This window comes from Alosa alosa, chromosome 1 (genome assembly GCF_017589495.1).
Source record: "Alosa alosa isolate M-15738 ecotype Scorff River chromosome 1, AALO_Geno_1.1, whole genome shotgun sequence".
In the NCBI taxonomy this organism is placed as follows: Eukaryota; Metazoa; Chordata; class Actinopteri; order Clupeiformes; family Clupeidae; genus Alosa; species Alosa alosa.
The window spans coordinates 1,121,191-1,138,387 of NC_063189.1; the positions used below are offsets into that span (position 1 = coordinate 1,121,191).

Below are 17,197 nucleotides of genomic sequence, written 5' to 3' on the forward strand. Positions count from 1 at the left end.
ATGTGTGTGTGTGTGTTTTCACGTGTGATGAAATAAGAAAATAAATAAAAGGTCTGTAGCATAGGGAGAGGAATGTAAAAGGGCTAAAAGTCTTGTAGGTGTGTGTGTGTGTGGGGGGGGTCATGAGTGCTGAGGAGTGAATGAGTGCAAAGTCAGTATAGTGTGAGTTCAGATGGCCTGGGGATAAAAACTTCTCCGGAGTCTCTCAGTTCTGGCTTTGTGACTACATAGGCGTCTTCTTGATTTCAGCGGTAGGAATAATCCATTGTTAGGATGAGAAGAGTCCTTCAGAATCTTTTGGGCTCTTAGGAGTACTCTTCTGGAATAGATATCTTGTAGAGCAGGGAGTTGAGTTCTTATAGTACATTCAGCTGAGCGCACTACTCTCTGCAGAGTACTACAATCTCTAACTGTGGAGTTCCCATACCAGGTGATGATGCTACCAGTTAGAACACTCTCAACCGCTGAAGTGTAGAATGCCTTCATGATGGATGTAGAAACTTTGAATTTCCTTAGCTGACGAAGGAAGTAGAGTCGTTGTCTGGACTTCTTCAGAACATATTGAGTGTTAACAGTCCATGTTAAGTCTTCAGTAATGTGGACACCAAGGTATTTAAAACTTGTGACTCTCTCTACAGGTTGCCCGCTGATCATTAGTGGGGTGTAACTGTAGTTCTGCTGCTGCCTTCTGTAATCCACTACCATTTCCTTGGTTTTAGTGATATTCAGTGTCAAGCTGTTAGATTGACACCACTGTGCCACCTCATCAACCTGATCCAAGTAGAGCTGTTCATTGTTGTTACTAATCAGGCCCAAGATCACTGTGTCATCTGCAAACTTGATGATGGAGGTATGACTACTGTTGGCTTTGCAGTCATGTGTGTAGATGTTGTACAGCAGTGGACTCAAAACACAGCCTTGGGGAGTACCAGTGCTGATGGTTAATGAGTCAGATGTCAGACCCCCACTCTAACCACTTGTGAGCGGTTGGTGAGGAAGTCAAATATCCAGTGACACAGGATGGTGTTCAGTCCTAAGGCCTTCATCTTTGTGACCAAGGTGAGAGGTACTATCGTGTTGAATGCTGAACTAAAGTCAATGAACAGCATCCTCACATAATTCCCATTCCCTCCTCCAGGTGAGTTAAGGTGGTGTGCATGAGGTTTGAGATGGCATCCTCTGTAGACCTGTTGGCTCTGTAAGCAAATTGGAGGGGTCAAGGAGGCAGGGAGGGATGAGCAGATAATGTTTTTCACAAGCTTCTCAAAACACTTCATCACTGTAGACGTCAGGGCTACTGGGCGGTAGTCATTCAGACATGATGGACTTTTGTTTTTCGGTACTGGAACAATAACAGACTGCTTGAGGCAAGTAGGAACTGTCTCTTGAGCCAATGATGTGTTAAAAGATATAAGTGAACACAGGAGCTAACTGAGCAGCGCGGGATTTCAAAACCCCTGTTAGAAATTCCATCCGGTCCAGCAGCTTTTCTACAATTAACCCTCCTAAAGGCATTGCTCACATCGACCTCAGAGACACAGAAAGGTGCATCCTCATTTGCTTCACATGTGTTTTTCATGTCAAAGCGAGCATAAAAAGCATTAAGTTCATCAGGGAGGGCTTCACTCACATTCATCATAGGAGGGGACTTTCTTTCAAAGCCAGTGATGGTTCGGAGTCCTTTCCACACTCGTGCTGGATCACCCTCCAAGAAATCAGCTTCAATTTTGTCTCTATAGCGCCGCTTAGCATCTTTAATAGCTCTGCGTAAACTATAAGATGCTGTTTTGTAATCCGTCATATCCACCTTTCGATTTTCCAGATTCCTCAGTCCTGTCAGAGCGAGCAGCAGAGAAAAACTCCGCGGAGTGATGGCACAGTCCGGTACAAGTTCAGTTGGCCATGTCTCAGTAAAGCATAAAATGTTACAGTCCCTGGTGTCTCTTTGAAACTGTATCCTCGCTCTTAGTTCATCCATCTTGTTCACAAGAGACTGGACATTGGCTAGAAGAATGCTAGGCAGTGGAGGCCTATGAGCTCTATTCCTCAATCTGTTACGGGCCCCGGCTCGTTTTCCTCTGTGTTTTTTCCTTCTGCGCCGAGATGCGTCTCCATGGTTCCCCGATGCATCTCGGAGAATCTCAGTCGGCCAGGTAGAATCGTCGATTAAAACATCCCGAAACAAAAAAGGCAATTCATTTCCGATGTTTCTGAGTGTAACGCCATCATACGTAATCAGTGCAGTGGAAAAGTGCAAAAAATTAGGGGTTAATAAAAGGTAAAAGAGTAAATATAAGCACAAGTTAGGCGGAGCAACCAAAAAGGCGTCCGAACGCGGCGGCGCCATGGCAACAGGATAAAAGGCTTTGTGAATATGGCCCCTGGTGTCTAACCCAATGCATAGCCCATTTACACAAAATAATGGTTGAATTTTAGGCTACTGATGATCATTGTTATTTAAGAACATGCAGTGCGCGTAGGGCACCAAAAACATCTTGCTCGTAAAAAATCATCATACCGCACATTGTGGCGGGTCTGTTATTTAACCTACTTACTGTAGGCCATGGCCGGATCTAGAATAGGACTGGGAGGGGCAATGCCCCTCCAAATATTTCTTCTGCCCCACCTAATTGGTCAATTTTAATTGACAGCTATTGAATCTGCCAATCACACTTTTCTAGTTCGTCCCGTCTGAATTTCGAGGGTGCTGATTTGCTGGTTGGATAGTATAAATAAGCTACCGGAGCAGCAGCGACACGTTCCCCTACCATTCCACACTCTCTCTCCTCGTCACTCTCTCTCTCTCTCTCTCTCCTCGTCACTCTCTCTCTCTCTCTCTCTCCTCGTCACCATTCCACACTGAGTGCATCACTTGCTGTTTCATACTTCAGTACAGAGGGCTTATATTTCCATAAAGAAATATTGTTGCTGGTTTAAATAAAGACCTTTTTTGTATTATTCTCGTTTGAATAAGGTTTGTTTTTAGCTAATGTGCATGTTAGCTTTCTAAGGTGATCTAGCCAGTTAGTTTGTCAACATTGGTCATTCCTTAACTGTGTTATAAGCAGGGTGGGAATTTTACAGCGGCCACGTCGTTGCCCCTTGCGTTGGCCGTGATGTCCCTTTGAAAATCGGAGGTTCACCGGCCACTGTGGCCTTGGTGCCCCTTTCTTTCTATGTTCTGCTTTGCATCCGACTAGTGATTTTTATTTAGCCTATGGCCTGATTAAGCTTAGCATTCACAACGCAAATTAATTTAGCCTATGTCTTTTACGCAGTGGAGAATGTGACAGCGCAAGGCAAGAAAGAAAGTGCATCCAAATTCACTCATTCTTTGCTGAAATAGCCTATACTCCGATAGCCTACTCTTCACAACAGTGGCGGAGCTAGGGGGTGGCTTAGGGGGCTTAAGCCCCGAATCTTTTTTTAGTGTTTTAAATTCCCGGCAACTCTTATTTCCAATATAACTTCCCCTCGGTTTCTCTATACATGTCACCAAATGCTCTATTACTGAGGAAATATATCCCTTATTTTCAAAGCCCAATATTGAAAAATAATTTGACTTGCTACACTATCTATGCCAGGTCTCTGGGCTATGGTGATTTCAATGGTTAGATTGATTTGTTTAGATCCAGTGAAAATGCTGCCTTGACAACGCTTACGCCATGGCCGGTGTTCCAAAAGCCTCTGTCAGAAGTCTGTCACCTTTACAGTCTGTGATAAAACACTTTGTGTACATGTTGTTGAAACGTTATGGATATTAGAAAGTTTTTCAAAAGACCACCCAGCTCCGTTCAAGCAACAGCATCGCCCAGTGAACTGACGGATGGTGTTGTTTCAGGTTGGTGATTTCACGTTAAGAGCTTTCTGTCAGTTAGGCAGGCTAACGTTAGGCTACTTGGCTAGCTCCCTAAATGCTTAACGTTAACGTTAAATCAGAGACGGTGATAATAGTCCAGGCAATCTGTGAGAAAAAAACACCCAACCCAAAACTAATTGCAACAGAAATGATTTTTGTTGTATTCAGTTCAAGAAACCTTCCCATATCACATACCAAAAGTCCATGAAAATCCAAGTGGTGGAACATTGTCAGAATTGGAATTATTTGTGCATAGGTCAATGGCGAAAAGCTGCACCTGTGGCAGTTTTATTGAACTTTCATAGTACAGGGATATGTGAAAATTAGATCAAATTCTTTCATATAAGCATGAAACTTGGTGAACTTGTACAGTTTGGAGCCCTGAACATTTTCAGATATGAAACCATTATCAAAAACCTAATGATCATTGTGGCAACTATTAAATGTTCCATTATAACTGAATTACGCCTATATTCTTCATTATATCTCCTGAACCAAACATGGTATCTCAGAACAAGTAATGCCTACAGGGATGAGCAGTATTTATTGTACATGTATTCCATATTTCAAATACAAAATATATTGTATATTCGTAATTTGTATTTGACTGGGTTGAATAAAATGACTTTGTATTTTGTATACTTAATAGGTATGTATTTTTGTAGTTTAAAATATTGACAAATATTTTTGGTAAAACCAATACTTTTGGTGATGTGATGACATCGTAAAAGTGCAAAACAATGAATGTAGCCTCTGACTGGTGCTGACTTTTGCCCACACTTGTGATAATATTGAGATTCAGGAAGATGATCCAGTGCAAGTTGAGTAACTTTTAGGAGGGTCAATATAGGGTTCAACATAGAAATTTTTTATGGATTCTGGTACTGTTAGACATGCTAAATAACATACTAAAAATCTAGTAAAATCTGACCTTGAGAAATGGGTCATTTGGGGGCAGAAAGGGGTAATTTGGGGGCAGCCGTGGCCTAAGGTTTTACACTACCTAAAACGCATTACGCCACTGACCAAGAAATACCTGGTCAGAAATCCATGGCGAGTTGTTTATATGTTATTTTAAGAGTGCATTATCAACAGTGATGGGCGGGTGCACAATTACACCCTGCTTTTCGTCCACAGGAGCGTGCACCACCGCACATCCATAAAAACATTATAAATTACGATTACAATGGGGAACATAAAGTTATTCACCATCATTTTCAAATTGTTAATGACAATTAAAAGTGAATAGGCGAGAGGCACATATGGAGCACAGCTGAAGACGCACTGTCACGAGATGTAAGCAACTCCTCTGCAGGATAAATGTCCTTAGGTTTCTTATTTAGTCATTTAAACACTATTGGGGTAAGTGTTGCCTTTTTCAGGCTATTTTGTCAATGGTAACCTATTGTCAGTCAATAGTGAAAGTAATTAACTGTGTATAACTGTTTTGTCGTTGACTATGACACCACGGAGAAGTTAGTTTCACTTTGCCAATGAGTTCAAATAATACCACGAGTGCAGATCGTTTATAGGCTATACTCTGCTTGGTTTTAGTAAAGCATGGTTTAGTGGAATACCTGTTCCATACGGTCTCGGGTGCAAGCTGATTCCTTCAACTGCGCCGCTGACTATCAAAATACCGATGTGCTTTTTGAAGTCGCACTGCTTGCTGTTAAAGAGAATGACAGTATCACTCTCATTGGTTTAAAGGATGTTACGCCCAAAACACACCCATGACTATTTAAGAAACATATAGATCCACCATTTTCGCCAGGTGCGGACTTTTTGAAAACAAAACCACCCCAATGTGGACTGGACAAACCCTAAGCTATTTGATAGTGACCATGCGTATTAGACAAATATAGCCCTATATCTCAATTACTATTCAGCCCACAGGGGTGAATCTGAGGACAAATGATGGTCAAATGAAATAATAATATGATTTTAAATGTTAACATTGAACATTTTGGAATGCTCTACCTTTTTCAGCGATATATTAAAATCAATGTGTTTTAATACAGAGTAAATGCAAAACAGGAATATGTACCATGTCCAAGGCATGGGGAAGATAATACTTAACTGGTATTATATCTCATCTAGAGGGCATATGCTTTTAGAAAATGAATCTGTTTTCCCTGGACATGGCCAAAATGTATCCACTTTACTTTGCAGAATAGAGGGCAAGATTTCACCTTTGCAGAATAGAGGGGCAATGTATAGTTTGTGCATAGGCATGGAGCCTATACAGAATAGATGGGCAAATGTCTTGGAGGAAGATGGACATGTCCTAATTGGTGTCACATCACTTCTAGAGGGTTATATGCTTTCAGAAAATATATAGTTTAGAGTATTTAATCTGTTTTCCATAGACAGTATAGGCTAAAATGTGTCCACTTTACACTAGATTCGCCTATACAGAATAGAGGGCAATGTATTGTGCATTGCATGGAGGAAGATGGGACATGTCCTAATTGGTGTAACATCACTTCTAGAGGTTATACTTTTAGAAAATATATAGTTTATGATGTTTAATTTGTTTCTCTTAATAGTGCAGGCCAAAATGTATCAGCTGTTCACTTGATTCACCTATACAGAATAGAGGAGTATGTATTATGCATGGTATGGAGGAAGATGGGACATACGTTGATTAATGCTATATTTCATGTACAGGCCATATGCTTTTAGAATATGTATAGTTTTGGCTGTTCTATGATTTTGGTAAAACCATGACCCATGCATAGGCATGCATTTTAATTATTAATCTTAAACTATATGTTTTAGTATAGCAAGCACCTTTTGCCAGACGTCACAACAATATTCACCTCTTTGGAGGCTAGTTGCAGTTATCTGCACCTTTCTGTCGAATTTGGACATCATCATGTCCATCTTTAACTTTACAATTTTCCTTCATTCATTCACTTACATAAACATGCTGTGCTGTCTGATTGCACAATTTTGGCTAAAACAGTAAAGTAAAGAGGCATCATACAGGCCCCTCTGATTGGACAGACAGTCTCTCAGTCAACCCCCGGGCAAGAGGTCAATTACTATAAGTCTTGGAAAATGATGGACTGATACTTGTGATATACTGTATATGATTCAGTGACCTCTAAATCAGACCACCAAAAACACTTTCCTAGGCTTAATAATGCTTTTAAGTTAAAACTATGTGTTTGTACAACTTTAACATTGTGGAACACTTACATGCAAAAACACACTGGCTCTATTTAAAGACTCAACAACCATTTCCAGTTGGCAACAAACCAGTCTGAAATAAGCCTGAGAAATGTACTCTCTTTGAAAATAAAAGAATGTTCCTCAACAATGCAATATTCTAAAATTCCATGTTAAGTTAGATGGGGTCAGATATTCTTTAGAATGCTTATTCTGCAACATTCTAATTACAGTTTTGTCAGTATTTGCTGAAGGATAATGCATAAAACAACCCTCATTTTAACATATTTCCACCAACTGGATTTTCATGGACTTTTACTATGGTGTTTAGATCATCAATTGAAATATAATAATGTGAAAATAAATTCTGTTGCAATTAGTTTTGGGTCAGACCTCACTTTGCCTGGACTATAAAGCGAGACGATTCATAAGAGGGTAAATTCTGGCACGTTGTGACGTGGGGTTCGAAGCAGTCACGCCCATTTAGGAGTCTAGCGGTAGGTCCAGTGTCTATGTATTCCTATGGCAGAAATGAACATTTTCACGGAATATGACCAATCCCTTAGCCCTACATTCAGCGATGTAAGTTTTGAACCCATTTTCTAGAAGCCACATGTCTCCCTAACATTCCGACATTGAAATTGTATTTTCCAACGAAACAAATAAAGACAAAAATAGCTTTGTTCGTGATCTGTCACTGTCTCCTCAAAGCTCTGGTGCACAGCCACCTGTTCTCAGAGGCTCTAGACTCAGAGATGACCCCTGGCAGTTGGGTTAGCCCCTTGAGCCGTGGATCTGCCCAAGGTTTCTTCCTTGGTAAGGGAGTTTTTCCTTGCCCCTGTTGCTCTTGGGTGCTCCTTGTTGGTGCCCCCATTCCTATCCTCCCTCACCTTTCTTATGCAGCCCTTGCCACCTAATCTACTAAACCCCTCTTTCTGCACTTTTACCCCACTTTGCACAAATAGGCTGACACCAGACATAATTTCACTGCATTTCTTACTTCCAGTAACTATATGCATGTGACAATAAACTTCCTTGTATCCTTGTATCCTCAGAGATGGTTGATAAACTAACCTAACATATTTTTTGCTAGAACTAGTAGACTACCACAAAGTTGCTGAACATATGTTATTTCAGGTTTGTTTGCAACAATATATAAGTTTAACCAAAGTTCTTAGCTGCTAGCTAGCTAGCGAACATTCCCATTCACTTTCCGTTTACTATGCTAGCGTTAGCTAGCTAGCTAGCTTTCGGTTAACAGGGCAAAATGAAATTATTCATTGCGTGTCGAAGAGTGTTTCATTGGCATCACACACAAACAATGACTGTAAAATAGTATACAAAATTATATGTATATGTTATTATTGCTTATTCAGAGAAAAGTTTATGTTTTGAAAGCATTTATTTAGGAGTCCGGAACTAGTGCCATTTCGTTCCATTGGTGAATCGTCTTATGATTCATCTTAGTTAACTATAGAATCTTTGGTTAAATGTCCTCGTTCGTCGGCGGAAAAGGCAAATTCAGTACTCTCATAGGCTAGCTAAGCCTACTGCAGAATAAGAAATTCCAGCTCCCAAAACAAAGTAATCCTCGTCTTGTAATAAATTAGGCTACACTGTTTTGAAATGTCAGAAAAAACCATTAACAGTTATCTGCCCATGTCAACTTTTCAGTGTCATATGTTGCATAAGCCTACCTTAAAACCTTGTTGATATCCTATCCACCACCACAGATCTTATAATCCAAGAGTCCACATAAATATAAAAGTCATGTTATGTTGTTTTGGCTGCCTAACTAATTATTAACTAAAAAAAAAAACATTACAATGATATATTGAGAGGAAAGGGCCCTTTCCATAAGTGTGTTAATCAAGCACCGTGCAGTCTGCATTCATAATCTAGGTGCTTGATTTTATGCACCTGTGTAAAGGGGCCTGATGAAACCTATGAATAATCTTGCTAAATTACAAAATTAATATAATTTAGAAACGCCTATGTCAAGATGATAATGCATTCCTTCTAAAATACCCTTGTATCATGATGACTGGCCATACTGTAATTATATCATAATATTATGTATATTATAGTATAAGATATTCTATATATTTGTCACACAGATGAGAAGGGAAGAGGAAGAAGGAGAATAGCAATAATAAACAATAATGTCATATCAAACAATAGCCTATTGAAAATAAACAAATACTATAATATACAAACCATAAGAAACGCTTAATAAGCTAAGTACATGCTAAACAGATATGAACAGATATTGCCTCTTGAAAGACCCAAAACTATAATTTTGTGTCACAGTGTAGTGCCAGTCAGATACCTTGAATCTGCTGAATGTTAGTTTCACATTTTTTAAGTCTCAAATGTGTCCATTAGTTTACACAAAATTCACTAAAAGTCATTATTTAGCCAAATAACTTTCAGTGTCCCGCCGGCGGGACGGTTACCCCCCTCCCCCACACATTCTAAATCAATTGTATGCACCATATTGCTATGTAACATAGTAATGTTATACACCACTTTGACTCTTGGGAATCCAAAAATGACAACTTTTTTTCATGTACAATCTGTATAGTGCTTTACATTCTCAGATAAATTTTATTATGTCTTAATTAAATTTGATCCAAAATGCCCCCCCTCCTCCGCTTTTGGTGATACCCTGACTTCTGGCTGCAGTGTAGCTGCAGCACAATAAGTAGATGCCTCATATTGGGTACTGAAATATTCACAAGAATCCATAGAAATTGAATCTTCATGTTGTATTATCCAATATTAGTTGTACAGATGTATAGTCTATCTTATACACACTCATTGAACCAACAAAGTAAATGCAAAAATAGAGACTTTTTGTAATTATTCCATATTTTTGTGTAGTCAGTCTATGTCAGAACACCCTGACATACAATCTAAATAGTCCACAAGAAACCTCAAAGTGTTACCTTTCATTTGAGACCAGGATTATGCTTCTACACAAAGGGGTTCATGTGCATTTGATTGTCAGTATGCATTTTGGATAACAAAAGTCCTATGGGGAGTATCCATAGGCATTTTACAAAAACGCATGGGCATACCTTGGCAAATAATCTAATAAAATAGTCTAAAAGCACTCATATTTTCATTCTATATTGATTTGATCAACTTTTGCACACAGCTGGTTGCTAGGGCTTAGTTGTGTTTCTAAGGGATATCAAGTGACCTAGAGGGCTGAAATGTGGTCAGTTCAGAGATGCTTGTAATCCGGCAGAAAGAAAAACTATATTCTAGCCTCTGTAGCTCTTTTGTCAGTACATCACACAGTTATCTTGACTGCTTCCTACGAAAGCTACAGGTCCTCAGCTTTCTATAGAGGTCCAGCACTTGATGGTTGACCCCAAAAGAGGTGGGAACAATGCCCTTGTAAATAGGCACAGTGCAATTTCAGGCAAAAAAAACTTGACATTTTTACTGAGAACTATGTAGTTAGGGGGTTATTTAAAAAAAAATTAAATGGGCTAAGCCCCGAATGTTTACAATGTCTGGCTCCGCCCCTGCTTCACAAAGATATTACATGTATCACATCACACGAAAGAGCTTTTTCTCAGCTTTTAAACGATGTTGGCCGCAAGTTGTGGTAAACGGTTCGCGAGAAAAGTAACTTTAATTTATCATGTTACATTCTGCGCCCATTCATCTTGGTGGGATCTGTCGTGGAAAAACTATCCACTTTCCCGAACCTCCAATCCAACTAGCACTCTGATGTCAAAGACCCGAAGGAGAACACCAAGACGAGAGAAGCTGAAGGCTGTTGATCCTTTATTCACCGTATTGCAGTGATAATACAATCCAAACAGCGTCAGGACTGGACCGTCAGGCAATAGAGTGATGAGTGGCAGCTGCTACCCCGATGAGATCTGATCTGAATGTGCCTGAGCTCTCTCTTTTATGCTCTCAGGGGCCTGAGAGGCGTTCCTATCCCCAGGAACGTCACCAGGCCCCTTTTAGCCAATCAGAACGTTTTGGGACTTGAGATATTGGTGGAAACTCCTCCTCATATAAACATTAAAAAATGTGTGTTGCTAGGCAGAATACATGTGTCCAGGCTCTATGTGTAATCTGTTGCCAGGCAGGGTACGTTTTGATTTGGTTCTATGTGTCACTTCAACTTTGGTTTCACTTCCTCTCTCTGGAAGGTCCCTACCTTTCCTCTTCTGCTAGCCCCTTCTATTTCTGCCCTTCTGGTAAGCACCTTTCTCTCCCAGGTCCTGTCTTGTTTACTTCCACTCTTAGCCTTTGACAGTCCAGTCTCATGACTTCCAGTAAATGTTGCATAACAGCTGCACAAACAATGTTCTCATAGTAAATGGAAGGTCTCCTTAATAAACCAGTACACACACAAGTATTATTATTATCATGTCTAGATAAAATCACCACATATTCTTCCCGAATTTTTCCCGAATACATGACAAACCATATATTAGAAGAAACAGCAGACCTTACCGAATAAAAAGGTGTAAAGCATTCCCCTGTACAGTTAGCCATTCCAGAGTAATCCGGTTTTACATTTGCAGCAATGTCTAAATGCATGTCTCCAACTTTGGGCTTCAGGTTTCACAGTGTGTTTAAATTGTCCAATACATGATTTCGTAACAGGCCAAATACAAAATAAATGTTACAAATATCGCCTAGATATCTGTAAATATTAAAATCAGACTAAGAGTTTGTCAAAGTAGCCTTAATGATGACAAAATGCTAAGCATGCATGTAGACTATTTGAGTTTCTTAAAGCTGAACTGTGCTTTAATTGTTCAATACATGATTTCATAACAGGCCACATAGAAAATAAATGTTAAATATAGCCTAGATATCTGTAAATATTAAAATCAGGTCTATGATTAACAGTTCTATGTAATATGTTATGTTTGCTATTAGATACGGGTTTTAAGGTGAAAAGTAAGGCATTTGTAGGTGAAACTGAGCGGGGGGTGTATTCATTTTGCCCACCTCAAATTTCTATTTGCCCCCCCAATCTGGCCTAGATCCGGGCCTGCTGTAGGCTGCGCAAACCACAGGCCTTTATTTTGGGCAAGCCTGCATTCGAGGCAGGCCTTCTGTTGAAGAATTTTATATAAACCCTGCGCTAACAGTAATCCTCCTGCCCCCGATACCACAGCTGTGGATAGTGTGGAATGCAAGTAATAACACAATCCAATGTGTGGTTCAATTGTCCCCCGCTGACCATCTCACACATTTCTCTAGATTTTGCAACAACCTTACATGACACAATGCCATATAGTCCAGTCATTTTAGGAGAAAGGGTTGAACAAATTGATTTTGTATCCTCAATATGTTCTGAGTAAGGGAAAAAAGCCCCGAAGAATCCCAATAGGGGAAAGTTTAGAAAAATACCTAAATATACCCTATTCATGCGCCTATACAGAATTTTTGTCATGCAAATAGGGGAAAAGAATTAACCTTCACATATCACCATGAATATTACTGAGTTGATTACTTACATCAAGACAAACAAAAAATGTATTATAAGTGTTGTGAAGGACTAGAGACTGTTCACATGACCAGGTAGCCTCACTGTAAAAAAATATTTTCCCTTTTAGTTATGTTAACTTGTAATATTTAGCCAAGTAGACTTAAATTTAACTCTGTTGTTCAGATAACTTATGTATTTGGGTTTTAGTGGTGAAAACCAATGACACAATTGGTACAACTTATTTTTTCTTGTCATATCCACTAGTTATCATAGTTCACCTCCGTTTCACGCTGCGTCACGTAAATGGCGCATGCGCAGACACCTAACCGCACCTCGAAGTAATTTTTTCGTGAGGGTAAACCAGAGCCCATGGTGGTGACTTCAACAGTCACTTTTCTGTCATGCATCTGACTGCAAGCTGTACAAACTCTGCCGTCATCATATCCAAGGTAAGAACTACAGTACTTTTGTATGCCAATTGAAAACTGGAATTAATTAGGAAAATACTGTTTTTATATTGTAGCATTAATGTTAACCTAAACCGTTTGTTAACCGTCATGTTAGAATTAGCTGACGTTTGCTAGCTAGCGAGCTAACATCGCTAACGTTAGCTGTTAATGTTAACTTTTCCCATAACTAGCTTTACCATTGTGTGGAATATCTGGAATGGTAGTAATATCATATCCAACAATAAGTCTGTCTGAGATTTCGTTATGGATGTAAAGTTTTAGTTTGAATGAAATGGCCAAGGCTATCAGGCACGAGTACGTTAGCTAACCTAGCTATAACTTAGCCTGCATGGTCAATAGCAGCCACTAACGTAGGCTAACGTGAACAGGTTGTTGACCTACCTCAATATGATGCCGACAAGTCAAGGGATCTTTAGTTTGTGAAGGGTAATCTATAGTGTTATATTAAGCCATCCTTACACCAGAAGACTTGACCAGATTTGGGTAAGATTATTGAAAGATTGTAGTCTTTTGAGTAAAGCTTGAATGCATTAGTTAAAAAACGCCAATCTTTCCCAAATCTTGTCAAAGTATTCTGATGTATGGGTAGCATTAGGCAAAATGTTCTTCATTTCATAGCCCTTATTTGGTTGTACCTGACTTGTGCCAAGGCATGTGTTCATTTAAGATGCATGTGAGGGCAGTAGTGCTTCAGTGATGGTCTTTTCATGTTATGTGTATTTTATTAATCTTAATTTCCCTCTGTTCCCTGTTTGCAGGCAGTAAGTTGTGAGGACTGCTTCCCTGAGAACACTGAGTGCATTCTGGAATATTCCAAATGTGTCCCACTTCCATACAAAAGAAGTTCGAATCCCGCAAGAGAGTTCACTCACCAGGTAGAGACAGACAGACACACACACACACACACACACACACGTAGAATAGCAAATAACATTATTTGCATGTATTTGTGTCTGTTACTGTGTTTAGTTTATCCCCTTTTTCATGTGTCTGTTTGTTGTTATGACTGTAGTGGGCTTCATCAACAGACCAGGGCAAAGTCGGTCTGTCCCGCTACTACAACATGCTACTTGACTATGTCTGGAAGCCATGGCTGCTGCCCTCAACATGCTGTAAGTGTGTGTGTGTTTTCAATGAGGGCTATGGGGTATGTCACTGTGCACACTCTAATTTGTTTGACAAATGTGCAATGTAATGCATTAATACAGAAACTAATCATCATTATTGTAGCTTTTTATAATAGGGCTTATTCGCAAACACCGCCACGGCCATATTGTTGATATGACATTCCAGTTCTATTCACCCCTTGCAAGTGACGTCACGTTTTGTTCGCGCCACAGCAAAATAGCCTAGTGGACGGCAAGAACACGAATCAAATCAATGGGTTGTAATGGGACATATCGCACAGCTAGGAGATTATAGTGAGATTTAACCGTAGTAATGCCCTTACACGACTGTTGGCTTATTGTTTGGAATACAACAACATCCCATGTTCTTGCATAGATATATTTTGGTTTGTTTTCTTTGTGTTTCGGGAGCATTTCAACCACAATTGCATGCTTATCTCCTCAGTGTATGAAGCACAGCAGCGGTTGCTATAGCAACCATAGACTCTGAACAGGACGGCAGATAGCACTTAGGCAAAGTCTTTGGCAAGATCTGAATGTAAACAGATGATACCTTTCAAGTTTTTTTTTTATTTCCTATTTCTTTCAATTCTTTAACTTAAGACATGTAAGAAGTAAGTTTATTAGGCTGGGCAGCGTACAAACTGACGAGAGTTACATTAGCCCTAGCACTATGAGCTACGATAAACGTTAGCTAGAATAGCTAGCTTCTAAGTGTGGCAGCTGAGTTATTATTTCATGTTCTGATATGACATTCTTAACGTTTTGACTATGTTTCAACTGATAAAAGCAAGACAAATAAAGTAACCAAATCGCTTTGCAATGTTTTAGTCCAGAAATACTTATGGGTGTTCATTTCCCATAATGTTAATTACAGTAGCCTAACGTTATACGACCTAGTTATCTCCCCTTGCACAACACCACTGGCATCTTCTTTGACTATCAGACCTCAAACAGCAATACATTGAACTACAAAGATGTTAGTAATGGTGTTCAGTTCATCATAATCATTATGACATAATGTAATTTGCCGTCCGTCTCCTATCTTTTTGCCGTCCAGCATGGAGCCGTCACGTGACTTGAGTCACATGTCTGCAAGGGGTGAATAGACTATTCTATGTGATAATCGCCTGTAGCATGTAGATTTGAGCTGAGCAGAGCACATAGCCTACGGCTTCATCTCGTCAATATAAGTAGATAAACGTATGGACCCATATCTAATAAACTCAATAGCATTAAGTAAAGATCCGTCATTATTGTCAGCTGTAACTTACCCCGATATTTATTTATAGCCTACTGTCTTGTTCATACATCGGTACACGTCGCAGCTGAAGGAAACAAGGCAAGTCAAGGTTGGCGAACTTATATTTGTTCCACCAACGTCATCGTCTAACATTGCCATGATCGCAGAGAATAAAGTTGCATCTCATTGGACTGCAATTGTATCTTGCGTTTGCCTGTTGCTCACAACATGCAGCCAAGGACTTTGCTAAAGTAGTTTAAAGTGGTTAGCCAGTCATTGTTTTTGTCTGATACAAGAGGACCTATGATGCAACTATATGGTCTGGAGGCAGAAGGGCTAACATATTTCTCTGTAACATTTCCAAAATCCAAGTGAACAAAACACTATACAAATCAGAAGTATCTACTGATATCTTTCTCCGCTGAGTTTGTTCCTACTATTTGCCACTTGCCGTGCCGCTAAGACGAGCTGAGAAGGGCGCATCATGAATAAATATATAGCCTATAGGCTACTGTAAACGTTGGCTAACATTGCCTACCTAGCAATGCTATCTATGCAAATGCAATATGTCCAAAGGTAATCTACGGTAGGCGACTACATCACATGAAGTTTAGCCATGTTTACCATTATGTTGGTGGTAATGTAAATAATGTGTTGAATATATGCCAAACTGTGCATAATCATAATTTTGTTAAATCTTGTTTTCTATTGACAGAAACTGAAACCCTCACAAATAAAGTCACAAATCAAGAATTAACATTGATGGTGATGGTGGTAAGGGTGCCTTCATAAGGTAATTATCATTTTTGTTTGTACACCTGATTCACTTACCAACTTATTTTGTAATGCTTTGATTTATATCTTAATCAACAATAACATAATGTATAGCAATTGCTGTTTTATTTTTTTAGGTGCCATCCAGCAAGTCCCAGCCTGGAGCCAGAGGCTGGCACTGCACGTCAGATGCGGGAGGATCTATGTTAGGCATCAGAAAGGTGGTTTAAGCAAGAAGGCAAGAACTTCTGCAGACAGTGTTGCAATTAGGTATGATACTTTTGGAAATTGATCTTAATGCCTTAATTTAAAAAAAATGAGGAAAAATCCAGCCTTTAAGTACAACAATTTTCTTTGTGAATGAATAATGTATCGTAAATAAATAAGTGTTCCTTAAAGGTTGGATTTTTCCTCTTTTTTTTATTACGACATTAAGATCAGATGATTTTCTTCTGGACCAAAATGTGCAAAAACATCTACCTCATGACAAAGAATAGTAATCTACAACTAATACAATACAAGGTTCTTCACAGATTCCACTTCACTGCACATAAATTGGCAAAAATGGGGTTTGACTCGGATCTTTGCACTCACTGCACACAAAATAACCCAGATACATACATTCATGCGGTTTGGCATTGCACTCCAATCAACCACTTCTGGGTGAGTGTCACAAAATCTCTCTCTTCCATCTTTGGCTGTCACATCCCAGCATCCCCTTCCTTATGCATACTTGGTGATACATCCACAGTCAATTTAAGCAACTCCGGCAATAAAACACTACTGGTAGCTGACTATCGCCAAGAAAACAATCCTCATGAACTGGAAATCTAAGAAAAAGCTCACATCACTCATTGGAAAAACTTGTTAACAGACTATATATCATTAGAAAACCTATCAACTACAAACTTAATCAATACTCAGGATACAACCTCTCCTTGGTACCCCTTTATCACCTACTTACAGTCCTGACCCTCTTTGCCTGAGTTCCATCTCCACACGATCATAACACACTTCATCAACAGATACACATATCATCGAACACTAGGCAGGGGAGGGTAGCTGCAACTATTATTG

At 39.5% G+C, this 17,197-nt stretch overlaps 1 long non-coding RNA gene across 1 annotated transcript; it reads left to right on the forward strand.

The window, feature by feature from the left end:
• Positions 1-12,874: 12,874 nt before the first annotated feature.
• On the forward strand, positions 12,875-16,435 carry LOC125304671. Its single transcript, XR_007195269.1, has 5 exons — positions 12,875-12,955; positions 13,735-13,851; positions 13,989-14,088; positions 16,062-16,139; positions 16,258-16,435. It is a non-coding gene; the product is annotated as an uncharacterized LOC125304671 (long non-coding RNA).
• Positions 16,436-17,197: the final 762 nt, after the last annotated feature.